The following is a 12,533-nucleotide window of genomic DNA, read 5'->3' on the forward strand; positions in this document are numbered from 1 at the left end:
AGGAGAATATCAGCGGGTTATTCCAGAGATTTAGCGTTGTTTTTCCATAAAGGTGGCGGACTCACAAGTGACAGATCCACAAGTAGATGGTCAACACTGAAGCAGTAGAGACTGATATAGTTTTAGTTCCAAGCTCCAAAAACACAAGATCCTACATTTGTCATTGTATCTAAATGCATACATCTTTCAAACTTTACTCATCCCATTTGTAGTGCAGGCTTTCTGTTACAAATTTGAAGTCTCCAGCCCAAGTAAGTTCATTTTGTACATCCAGAGCCACAAAAGACTTTATACAACTGTTCCCAAAAGCTGAGTAGTCCTCCAAGTGGTGAGTAAATGAAATTTTATGTGTAAAGGCATCACTTCTGAATAAATATCTCAATTTATGGATTCTTTTTTTTCTAAAAGCATGCCCAAGAAGGCGCATAAACTTTTTTCTGCAGAGCGTCCTGTCAGGCTGCATATTTCCACAAAAAGCACCAACAACCAAACGATCATGGCAAACTATATGCAGCCTGAGAGGCAAAACTGAGGGCTAAAAGTTGACAATTCATATCTGCATTTTATGAACTCAGAGCTGAGGTAGCCACTCAAATTATAAAACTGTAAAAGTTGGGGGACTAACCCGAGTTTTTGACAAGTAGGTGGGGTACATGTAGCCCTCATCCTCAATCAAAATGACGTCCCCGTAACTCTTTCAGTTCAGGTAAGACTCGTGGTGTGTTTGAATGTAGAAAAATTGAAAAACCCAGCACCCTGTGAGTTTTCATCAAGGTCACAGCAACCTTTCTCTCCTTTTTCACAAAAAAAATCCATAAACACACCCCAAATCACCATCACCACCCTCCACACACACACACACACACATAAAGGAAAAACACACACACACTCGCACCTCATTCCCTGAAGGTTTTCGAAGCCCTGTTTGAATTCACCTATCACCATGACTACTCTCTCTTTACCGACTGTGCCCGTGGGAGGTTTTTGCCCAGCCTTTTCTAATTTCACACTGTGTGGATATCTCCATTCAGTAATTACAATCCCATCCATTCTCATTTTCCCTGTCCAGACAATGTGCCCTGGATATACACACAAAAAAAAAAAAAAAAATCTCTTGCCTCTGTACAGATATATACACACACTAACCTCGCACGAACACACAGGGGTATAGACCCCCTGCTTTCATGGACATGTACAGAAACAGAGGGTGCGTATGTTTCTGGGTGTGTGAGAAAGAGATAGAGAGAGAGAGAGACAGATGTGAACCGTCACAACTCCAAAATTCACCAATGTACACAATCACACACACACACACACACACAAACACATCACTCTCAAAATCCAATTACAAGCCAACCTCCAGCCTGCTCAAGTTGGGCTCATTGTTAAAAAAAAAAGTTAATAATTGCAAAATAATAGCAACTCAAATCAATATGATTTGTCTTGCAGGTAGGCAACAACAGATAACCCCTTCCACCGCTCATGGTTACAGAATCTACCGAATACTATTATAAATAAGTGAAGATGCATGACCTGGTTATTTTCTGGTGTTATAACAAACAAGGTAATTTTTTTCTATACATGTTTGAGTGCATAATTGCACATACCATGGGAGAAAAAAAAGGGTCTTTCAAAGGTGTCTGTAACTATTTTAAAGAATGTTAGAGTAGTTTCAGCTAATTTAGAGTTAATTGCTTATGTAGTGTAAACAGTAATAATTGTTGTTTTGCTTGCAGTTACATGGTAGCTGCCCCTCGGCAGACTTCCAGCCCTTCCGGAGGCTAATTAAACAAACATTAGTAGTAGGATTTCACATATTTTACTCACTGTTTACTCAAAATGGAAACTTCTCAAAAACATCCGTATATGTTTGAGCTTGAATCTGATCCGAAATATGCGAGTGGACGACAGGGACAATCCATGGAGCGACCTTTTGCCATTTGTTGGCATGTGCAAACAACCATGATGTCATCAAGAGGAGGAAGTTGAGAAAATATTGCATTTTTACATATGTTCACCTCAAATTTTAACATAGACATCTGACATAACAGTACAAAATTAACAGAAAATCACAAAAAAACATAATGTGCCCCCTTTAATAACACCTGATAACCATTCAGAGTTCTACTTTTTTTACATGGCACACTGTTTTGAAGTGGCAGGAGTTATTTTAGGCATCTGTGGTTTTGGAAGTAAAAGTCCTAGTTCTAGTAAAAGCATGTCAAATCACTCGTAATCATTGTTTTCAAAATCTCGGCCCACACGAGCGGCTTCTTGACAGGGGCCTATCTCAACCAGTTGACAAGCATCAACCCGTCAAATACACCACTGTCCTATTTCTACTTGTCAACAGGAATCACCTTTCCAAAAAAGGAGCTTTTTTTTTTTATCACATTCACGCTCCAGGTCAGCACATCCCAGCGACTGTACCTTGACTTCTTCTTCTGACTGTATTACGGCTCTAGACTATGACACGGCACTGGGCAGCCTTATGGGATGAATTCATTAATTGACTCATGGGGCTATCAGCATAATTCCCACCTTTCTTAATGTACAGCACATTTAACATTATTATACTGTATGTGATGTAAGAGGACTGGGATGGCAACAGTGTCAACCCAACACTGAATCCATTAGCAACCTGTTGACCCTGAGTGGTCAAACCAGATCTTTTTCACATTGCTAAGCTACAGAAGAAGCTTCTGTACAAATGTTTGTCACTGTTAGCATGCTGCTTCACTGCTGTATGCAGAGGGATTGTTCTTAAATATATATATTGCGCTTTCAGGCATCAGAGTCCTTGAACTTACATGATGATACGGAAAAAAAAAGAAAAAAGTAATGAAAACAGCTGTGCTGTCATTTTTCTTGAAAGTGCTGTATTTAAAAACATGAATGATCAAACTCATTGCCAGTTTTTAATACAGCCTCAAATACATGTGCTGTAATGTGTATTGATATATTCAAAGCCATGCCTTTAGAGCATTAAGCCTCTTCACTACTGAACCAGTATAAACCTTCATTGTCTAATACCAGATAGATTCGACACATTGACGACCATTTAAATGAAGACATTACTCCACACTTAAATGGGGTTCTTGACGGAGCAGAAAACTTTGAAAAAAAAAAAAAAAGAAAATGAGAAAAGTTTCTAAAACCTTATTTGAAGTTCATGTTTGCATCATTTGCAAACATTGAAGCACATGGGACCTCTATTTTGAGTTATGATGGGATCAGAACATTGCAATGTCATTATTTTCCATTAGTGGGTCCTGCAGGCCAAAATCCCTGTTCTTGTCAATTATATTCCATGATAATAGTATTTATACGTCTTATTCTCTCTCTCTCTCTCTCTGTATGTATCCCTCTCTGTGTAATTGTCGACGGGTTGTTCTTGCTGACACAGTCTAATCATGTCCTGCATTGACATTCTCAGTCAGCTGGAGGAAGAGTTGCTCCTCTGTTTTTCCATACATATCGCACTAATGGACGAGTATCACGGTCATCAAATGTGCGCTGTTGACCACAATCCGACCTTATTTACTGATGTCTTTCCCGTAGATCTAAATGCAGATGTCACTTTAATCATTGTTCCTATTGAAACATGTATATGTGTGTGTGTGTGTACATATAGTTTGCTGAATAAGCATGGTGGTACAGTCTTCTCTTCTTCTCTTCACACTACGTTTGACAATCACCCCTCTTTTTAACTGAAATATCCACATCAAGTGCACATGTTTAAATACTGACTCATAATCAGACCTCACCGACATAGCGTCTTCCCCATTTTAAATCACAAAAAAGGGGGGTGGGACGGATGTGACCTCAGATTATCAGCTTATTTTTCCAAGATCCCCTCGCGTCTTGTTTACAGCTCGGCTCAGCTGTTCTCAGGACTCCCAGGGGACTCACGTTGCAACAAACCGCTGCGCTGCATGTAAACACTGGCCCGGCTTAACTTGTGTTTAGCCCACAACTCTTTCAGGTCATCGCTGTGTCCCCCATGTCGGCCGCTTAAGCAGATATCAACACTGATAGCATGCGGTATGACGGCCTGTACGTCACTGGCGGGGGTAAAGCTCAGGGAGGATTCAGGGACATGAGGTCAGTTTGGTGTTGGAAGCTGAGAAAAGTTGGTCGTAAACCAATGTGATGTGGAAAAAAGTACAATTTCAGGCCACAATCAGAACACAATAGAGTCTCAAAGCTGTTCTTTTTTGCTTGTTTGACACAACCGAAATCAATTTTTTACGCACCGTGCATTTTATTTACAACTTGTTAACACTCTCACTGTGCTGTTGCGGTTTTGTTAATTTGTTTGTTCAGAGTCAAACTTGGGTTTGCTGAGTCTCCGTTAATGAGCTACAGGAGCCAACAATACAAGTCTTCTCTTTGTTTTATAATAAATTGTCGATTTAATATTAAATACTTTCTAGCTTTGTAAGAAAAGTGCAATATAAATACAGTTATAACTCTTTCTCTCTCTTTTTGGAGCTGTGGCTTATTATTCAGGGCTGTGACACGATTGTTTTCCCCAGCAAATTATTAACACTCACTTGCTCTGAACATAACACGTATGCTTGACTGACAAACATGTATAGAGGAAAAATTAATTGTTCATGAAACCTTGCCATATTTTGACGTTTCCCACCTACTATGCTCCAAATATTTGGACACCCCCCCCCCCTCTTCCAAAACTCCAAGCCAAAGCAGTGTAAACAACATGTCATTTTCATGCCTTTTGATCAGTGAGCTATTCTGAGTGAACCTCCAGAGGTTTTGCGACTGGGGGTGCGAGGTGCACAGGCAATGCTCTGGTGTAATGATAAGCTGAGGTTTTTTTTTTTTTTTTCTCTCTTTCACTTTTTAGGATTGAGGTTTTGAAAAAGAATAATAAAACAACTGTCAGCTAATTGGCAAGAGGAGTGCACTATGGAGAAATAAAGAAAAACTACAAAGTGACTCCACAAGGGAAATGTAGAACGCTACACTGTAAGCACACACACACACACATATGCACATACAGAGGGGTTTTAAGGGCATTCTCCTGTTGCAGAACAATCCCTCGTCGACTACTTTTATGCTTTCATTGTTCAATTTTTCATTTGTCTTTTTCCTGTGCGACACAGAAAGATACTGTGTGTCTTAATGATATACGGTAGTAAGTCTCTGTCTGAAGAAGTTAACTTGGAGCGACAGCTGTCCGTAGCTGACAGCGTCAATACAGACCTGACTCCGACAGCAAAGTAATTTTAGGGTTCATTGTTTGAACAATGCTGAAGGAGATGAGAGGTGAGGTTTGTAGCAACACACGCTCTATTCACATACTCTCAGGTAAGGTGTCAGTCACGGAAAACAAAAAGTAATGCTGAGGAGTGCAGTACAACGAGATTATAAATGCTTGAAGCACAAACTCTACCGTACATCCTCATAGTTTATCCATAAAAAGTTTTCTAACTGCAATTTTAGAGTGCCTGTGCAATAGACGAGTATATTTATGATTGTTCATGTAAATCAGGGGTTGAGAATCCCACCATGGTGTCGCATGGCAATACGGGGCAAGTCCCCCAACATATACTGCTAAATATATTGTTTGTCCATGCGCTGCGGATCGACACATGGAGGCGTTTTCTGATCTGATGATGATGTTTTGCTGTGGTTAAGAATTTGTTAGGTGTAGACACAAGAACAACTTGGTTAGGTTTAGGGAAAGATCGTGGTTTGGGTTATGATAAGTACTTAGTTAAGGTTAATCGACCTTTGTCACAGTTAAAACATGGTTAAAGTTAAGGGACACTTGTGGTCATGGCTTAAAAAACAAGACTAGGTCAAAACCTAGTATATGGCTGGACCGCATAGAGGTTGTGGCCAATTTGTTAAAGGGATAGTCAGTGGTAGTGTCTATAATGTGAATTCCTGGATAGTAGATGTTCATCTGCCATTTTCTTTAGTGTTCCCAGTAATATTTGTTGTTAATGTGTACTGAAGTAGCATTTCACAAGACACCCCTGACCATGTGACTCCAGAACGACACATAGGAGCGTTTTCTCATCTGGCGCCCCTATCGGCAGTAATGGACAGGACGTCATTATTTAATTGTGCTCCCCATACCCAGTACACATCACTGTTAAAAAATAATGTTTTATGAGGTGACAATTGCAGTGGTTAAAGTCTAGTTTGGGTTAAAATGATCGCTTTGTTAAGGTCAAAGAAACATTTGGTGTAGGTTAAAGTTACCACTTCCTTAAAGTTAGGCCCCCTTCATCATCATGGCTACAATAATAACCATGAGGTTAAGGTTAGGAGACAATAATAATAACGTTTTTCTTAAAAACTGACCCGACTCCTGGTTGGAAACAGGAAACAAACAACAGAGGAAATTTGTCAACTTATATATACATTATCTCAACTGCACCACTGCTCCGGGGCATAATTACTACGGCCACTAGGTGGCATCTGTCACTCAAACGTAACTACAGGTCGTTTTTGGATGCCTGACATTACAACCTACTGTGTTGTTTTTCTTGGGAGGAGAGTTTTCAATTTTCAGTGTCTAACATTTTAATCTTCGGGCTTGGACTCCTCTGCATCCACAGAAGAACCGAGGGCTCTATCCAAATAAATACTCTCTGGTTTCTATGCGTCAGGTTGAGATACAGCGTATGAGTGTATTGAGTGCTGTTTACTGAAATCACCTCAAGTTTATCCAATGCATAATGGGAAAATTATATCTTAATGTCTTGGAGGCAAAGAGACATAAGTGATGTCTGGAGAGCCTTTTTCAGTTGAAACTAATATGTAGATCTGTTCTGCAGTAACATCAGCAGTAAACTCTTCACACATTTAAGTGGCTGTGCCTGTAGTTGCTTCTGTTTATTACAGTTTTCATGCCAATGTAAACAATTCTGAGTCCAACCCGGAGGCAGTTAAGAGGAATCTGGGGTTTAGCTGTGGTGAGTGATGCACTGCAAAGCAACAAAACCAGGTTCAGAGCCACATATTCTTGTTCTCAGCCGAGTGCAAAATATGTCCCAGAGATACACGAGTATGCAAGCTTTAATTATTTGACTAGCTTATTTTTTATTTGTTTACTTCTTTCTTGCTTGCTTTTACTGTCACCCTTGGTGTGATGTTTGTGTTATTACTTTTCCCTGTACGTATTTTGGTTGGTTTGTTTTAATCTGCCGATGTGGACCTTACCTTTCTTATTATTACCTTTCTCATTATGACTCTGTAAGACTCATCTTGAGATGATTTGCTGACACAAATATTCATGACGTCGTTGAGTGAGAGATGTAATTTCAGCCAACAATGGTTGTGGACATAAAAGTCTGGTTATGTTCTGCATAGATTATGTTAAAGGGCTTTCAGAACTAAAACAGCCCTGCACTGTTGCTTCAGGTACTGGTAAGATATGCAACAAGCACAATAGGATGCTATCATGGCGGTGATTATTCTCTTTTGTCGCGATGATTGTGAGGGAAAGTAGAAATAGGGCGTTCTTGTTACAAAGTCATCTGCGGCCCTGAGAGTCGACCCCACTGCGCCACCGGCTCGGTCGCATTCAAATGAAGGAGGAGGCTGTGTCTTTTCATGAAGGGCTAATATCAGTCTGAGCGTGACCTTAGGTGACAGTCGGAGCACTTGAAACTCGCCCAGTAGAATCATCACAAAGCGACTGCATCAGTGGTGTTCTTTGATTAATAAGTCAGACGTACAAGGTTGTGTACATACAGACTTAAAGATCCTCTCCAGACATGTATTAAGATGTATAAAGTTACTCTGCTTGGAACAATAATGTGTGTCTGATATGGCTTTTCTGCAAAAAAAAAAGTATAATTACCACTTAAAAATCCTTAAAATGACATCTACTCCTCCCTCATTAAAAACCCCAGAATCTATGAATATGTAAATATATTCATGTTGGTGCTCTGGAGTGCAGCGGCTTCTCTGGCTCCCAGTTATGGTTTAAAGAGTGATAAGGACTCTTCTCTAAACGTGAGTAAGTGTGCAGATAACATGACCAGTGCAACTACACCAAGAAGGTGCAGCCCAACCAAACTTTTGAACATTATCAACAACTCGGCCACCTCAATTTCACCCAAGCTCAGAGCGGCGCTCCGCAGACTGCAGCTCCTGAGGCCTTGTGGCAGTGGACTAGCATAGCAGACTACAACAGCTCAGAGGCAGGGGAAGCGTTATGCACAGAAGCAGGAGAGGAGTTTGTGGACCAGTGTGTTAGCCAAGCTAAAAGCTAATGCGACCAGGCCAACCGTTTCATCTCTCTTTCTGGTCAATACTCACTCACTGGATAACAAAATGGATCTGATGCGACTAAGACTGAGCATTCATTGGGAGATGAGTTTTTCTCCTGACCCAAACTTGGCTAAACAGCAATATGCCGGACTCGGCTTTTCAACTCGACAGGTTGCTACTCTTCCATGCAGATCAGAATCAGCTGTCAGGAAGTCAGCTACAGCTCCCGAAGTGCATCTCAGTGAGAAACATCTCATCACTGAACTCAAGGTTCTGTTGTATGTGCCGATAACAAAACACTCTGAATTTGCCATGGTTCTGATCTACACTTCTGAATGGCTTCTTGTCCATTGCGACTGCAGCTGAGGCTCATGGGCATTGTAGTATTTAGAGCCATCTGGCGACTGTTCCAAAATGCCAGGAAAAAACAGAATTTCAACAAAGAGGAAATAATTTAAAATCAATATTGATAGATTATCCACGTGTCAAGCGAAAACCTGGAACTGATCCACCCAATTCTCAACTCTATACTACATCCCCCTCTATTAGCATGGAAAAACATGGAAAACTTATACACACATAGGTCTGCAATTAGATCAAGGATCTGGTAATGAGGTTATGGCAATAATGCATGCATTTTGTTGCAGTAACTGTATCCAAGCAACATCTGGGATGTCAAAGCTGATTTGGCATTCATGTGCATCTTGAAAAAAAAAAAAAGGAATCAAAACAAGGCGAACAATAATCAGGCTGACTGCAGCTTTGCAAGTCTGACAACTGTTGTGTTGTTGGAAGCTGGCGCTCCACTGAGCACCTTCTGCATGTTTCAATACAATTCAACATTTTGCAGACTTAGTACAATGGCGCCAAGGCTGCTCAAAAACCTTGATTTGATGTTGAAAGATTTTTTACTTTAAACATGTAATACTAAGTTAAATATCTAAACACCGGTGAAATCATGTCACCTGACATGTATTATGTATATGACTGACAAATGACATTTGTGATTTTTGAAGAGAATTGATTTTTTTTTTTTCCTCTCATTCCCCGCAGCATAAAAGTAGTGTCAGTTTCAATCTCATTCTAGTTATTACAGCTGCAGTCACATATTCGCAGGGCAGGCACACATAGATAACATTCACATACAAACACAGAGCTACTCGTTCATGCACGTATATATACAAACACACAAATCACTCACACATCAGCGCCGCAAAAGAAAAAAAGCTTTTCCACATTGTTCCTTCCTTGGATCAAATGACACAAGCCATCACATGGTGGGGAACACATTTGCTCTCTTCTGCCGTGCTAATAATATGCTATCATCGGGCCGAACCACAAATGCACCGCTCATGGCCATAATCTTGTTGTCAGCTGTCTCACACTGTGGATGACGTGCAGACACTCAAAGCCATTTGGCATGTAGGGCTGAGATCCCACAGCCCCAGCTTAATTGGATTTTGAAATGTGGTGTGTGTGTGTGCGCGCGTGTGTGTGTGTTTGTGTGTGTTTTCATCTGTGGGTGTATGCACATATGCATTGGTATTTCATCTGAGCGTTTTTTCATATGCGTGCACGTGTACGTGAGCTCATATGCGACACATGAAACATCGCTGTCAGGTAAAAGTCTCATAAACGACATTTTTTTTCAGGAGCAGAGAAGAAACAGCATTGATCTTAAACAGCTGGTGTTTTAAGGTTTATCTCATTGATTTCAAAAGGATTTCATCAGCTCAGGCCTTGTGAATTTCTCTCCTTCCTACACTGATGGAAGAAGCACAAAATACGTGAGTTAAAGCAATAATGGAAAAATACTCCACCACATGTAAAAGCCCTGCAATCAAAATATAGACTAATTGTGGTTTCTCACAACTCGGGTCATTTCACATCAGTAATAATAAGATGCTTCATACCGATGTAATTGAGATCTGGGAATGCGGGGACAGGACGAGGCAAGAAACAGGAGCTGATTACACATGTTTTAAACAAAGAAACTTATTTGTAAGAGGCAACAAAGGCAAACTATTTGCTGTAAACATCCATCACAGTTTAACGTTTCTCATGAGAACCGCTATTATAAATAGTGGTTAGAAGTGATAACTCAACAACCTGTAACTTCAGGGTATACAGTCACTTGACACTAATTTGATCGTGACACCTGTCAAGCTCCTCTAGTGGTTTTAATAGGTACTTGCATGGGACATGTTAAGTTTGGCTTATACACCTTTTTCACGGCAGATGTTTTGACCTGTCATAGCATGACAAGCACAAGTGGAACTGATAACATCAACGCTGACTCAGTTCTATTCAAGTACCCATCATGCACCATACCATGGTCATGAATTTGGAAAATCTTAATGTGGTTCAGCCATCATGTACTTTATTCCTGCTTTGACATGTCAAAATACCTACTGTGGAAAAGGTTTTTTATTGGCATGGGTTCATTGTGTGCCAAGACAACCAAAGGAAGACAAGTGTGATAAATGCACCTGTGTTTTATAAGGTATTAAGTCCATATCTAAAAAAGTATTTTTGTTTAGGAATTGGATTTTTTTTTGCCACCTTCTACCCAAATGGTCCAAAATGCAGCTGCAAGGCTGTTAACCATGTCCAGCAGGATGACTCGCCTCTCTCCTATTTTAAGTTATTTGCACTGGCTGCCCATTCATTTTAGGATTCATGCTTGCTATTACATATAGAGCCCTGCATGGACAGGCTCCTGAGAACATCATGGACCTTATCCATCCCTACGTCGCCAATAGGTCACTTAGGTCATCCAACCAGGACTTACTGGCTGTTCTTCGCTCGCGGTTGAAAACTAAAGGTGATCGTGCTTTTGCATTTATGGCTCCAACACTATGGATCTCTCTTCCTGTACAAATACGGTTTTAAAAAACTATTGAAGACTCATCTTTTTAAATTGGCTTTTGTGGCTTCTTGAGTTGTCCGATTGGTGTGTGTCATGTCTAATGATCATTTGTTCATGTGTTTCTACTTGTGTTACCTTTTTTTTAAAAAAAACTTTAACTTGTGGCATATGTTTTCACTCTATGTATGTTTTTATGATCTTATCTTCAACTCTTAGTCCTGTGAAACACTTTGCGAGTTTCATTTCTGTGAAAGGTGCTATACTAAATAAACTTATTATTATTATTATTATTACCCATGGATGTATTTTTTCTTCGTAATGAAATAATTTTGTAATTGCTGGAAGACAGACTGCAGAGATGCCAGTTCAAGCAAACATACTTGGTTAATGTGTTCTTTGTAACCCACTTTAGTTGAGCTGGATATAATGTTAAAATGAGGTTTTTCACAGAAAAAAATCAACATATTCTTTCTGCAGCCCCTCTGCACCCGCTAGCCTCATGGTTACATTTCTCTGGATTTGCATCATGCATCGTCATCGTCATCATCATCATCTCTTTGGTCTAGCTTTACTGTACTGCACACAGCAAGACAAACATCAACACACTGCAGACCCTGCCCCGACACATGCACACACAGTCAACATGACAGGATTGCTGGTGTTTGTCTTGTTAGGGAGGAGAAATGAGGAGAGATAAGAAGCTGTGATCCTCCTGTTTGTTTATGTCTCTATCACAGCAACCTGACAGCAGTCATACTCTTCAAACAAAGACAGATGGCTTCCGGGAAAGTCAGGAAAAGTCTCTCTCTCTCTCTTTCCTCTCTGCCTCTTTCTATATTTCTATCTCTATCTCTCTCCCTAATCACCTTCTGTGCTTTATCTGCAGATTGAATACTTTTGAAAAAGAAAAAAAAAAGCTTTTAAACTTTATTCTATTGACTATAATCTATCGTGACTGCAATAGTTTACCTTTCATCTGCTAGGCTACCGTATCACTTTATACGTAATGTGCTACTGCTGGTTGTCATTTGGCAGCAAATCTGCTGGATCACTTTACAGCAGAGACAGGAAGAGGGCATCAAGAGATCAAACTGAGCTACAGCTTTCATGGTTCTTGACTTCAGACGATGGAGGAAGAAAAGTAGGTCAGTCGTCAGTTGACACCTATGAGCGTTTTTTTTGATCTGACACTTAATGCGGTTAAGGTTAAGTTAAGTTTAAGCAGCTGAAACTAAAACTTAGATCATCTTCATTGTTAAAAAGAAACCAACATTGACTGTTGGTGAGAGACAGGATGCAAACAAACAGCCTCTGGTATCAGATGGAAACACTTTATTCATCCAACCAACCCAACCTCATCACTAAAGGCCCAATTAAACCATAAAGTGGCACAACAAGTATGTATCTG

The sequence above is a fragment of the Thunnus albacares genome, chromosome 12 (genome assembly GCF_914725855.1).
Source record: "Thunnus albacares chromosome 12, fThuAlb1.1, whole genome shotgun sequence".
NCBI classification, from domain to species: domain Eukaryota; kingdom Metazoa; phylum Chordata; class Actinopteri; order Scombriformes; family Scombridae; genus Thunnus; species Thunnus albacares.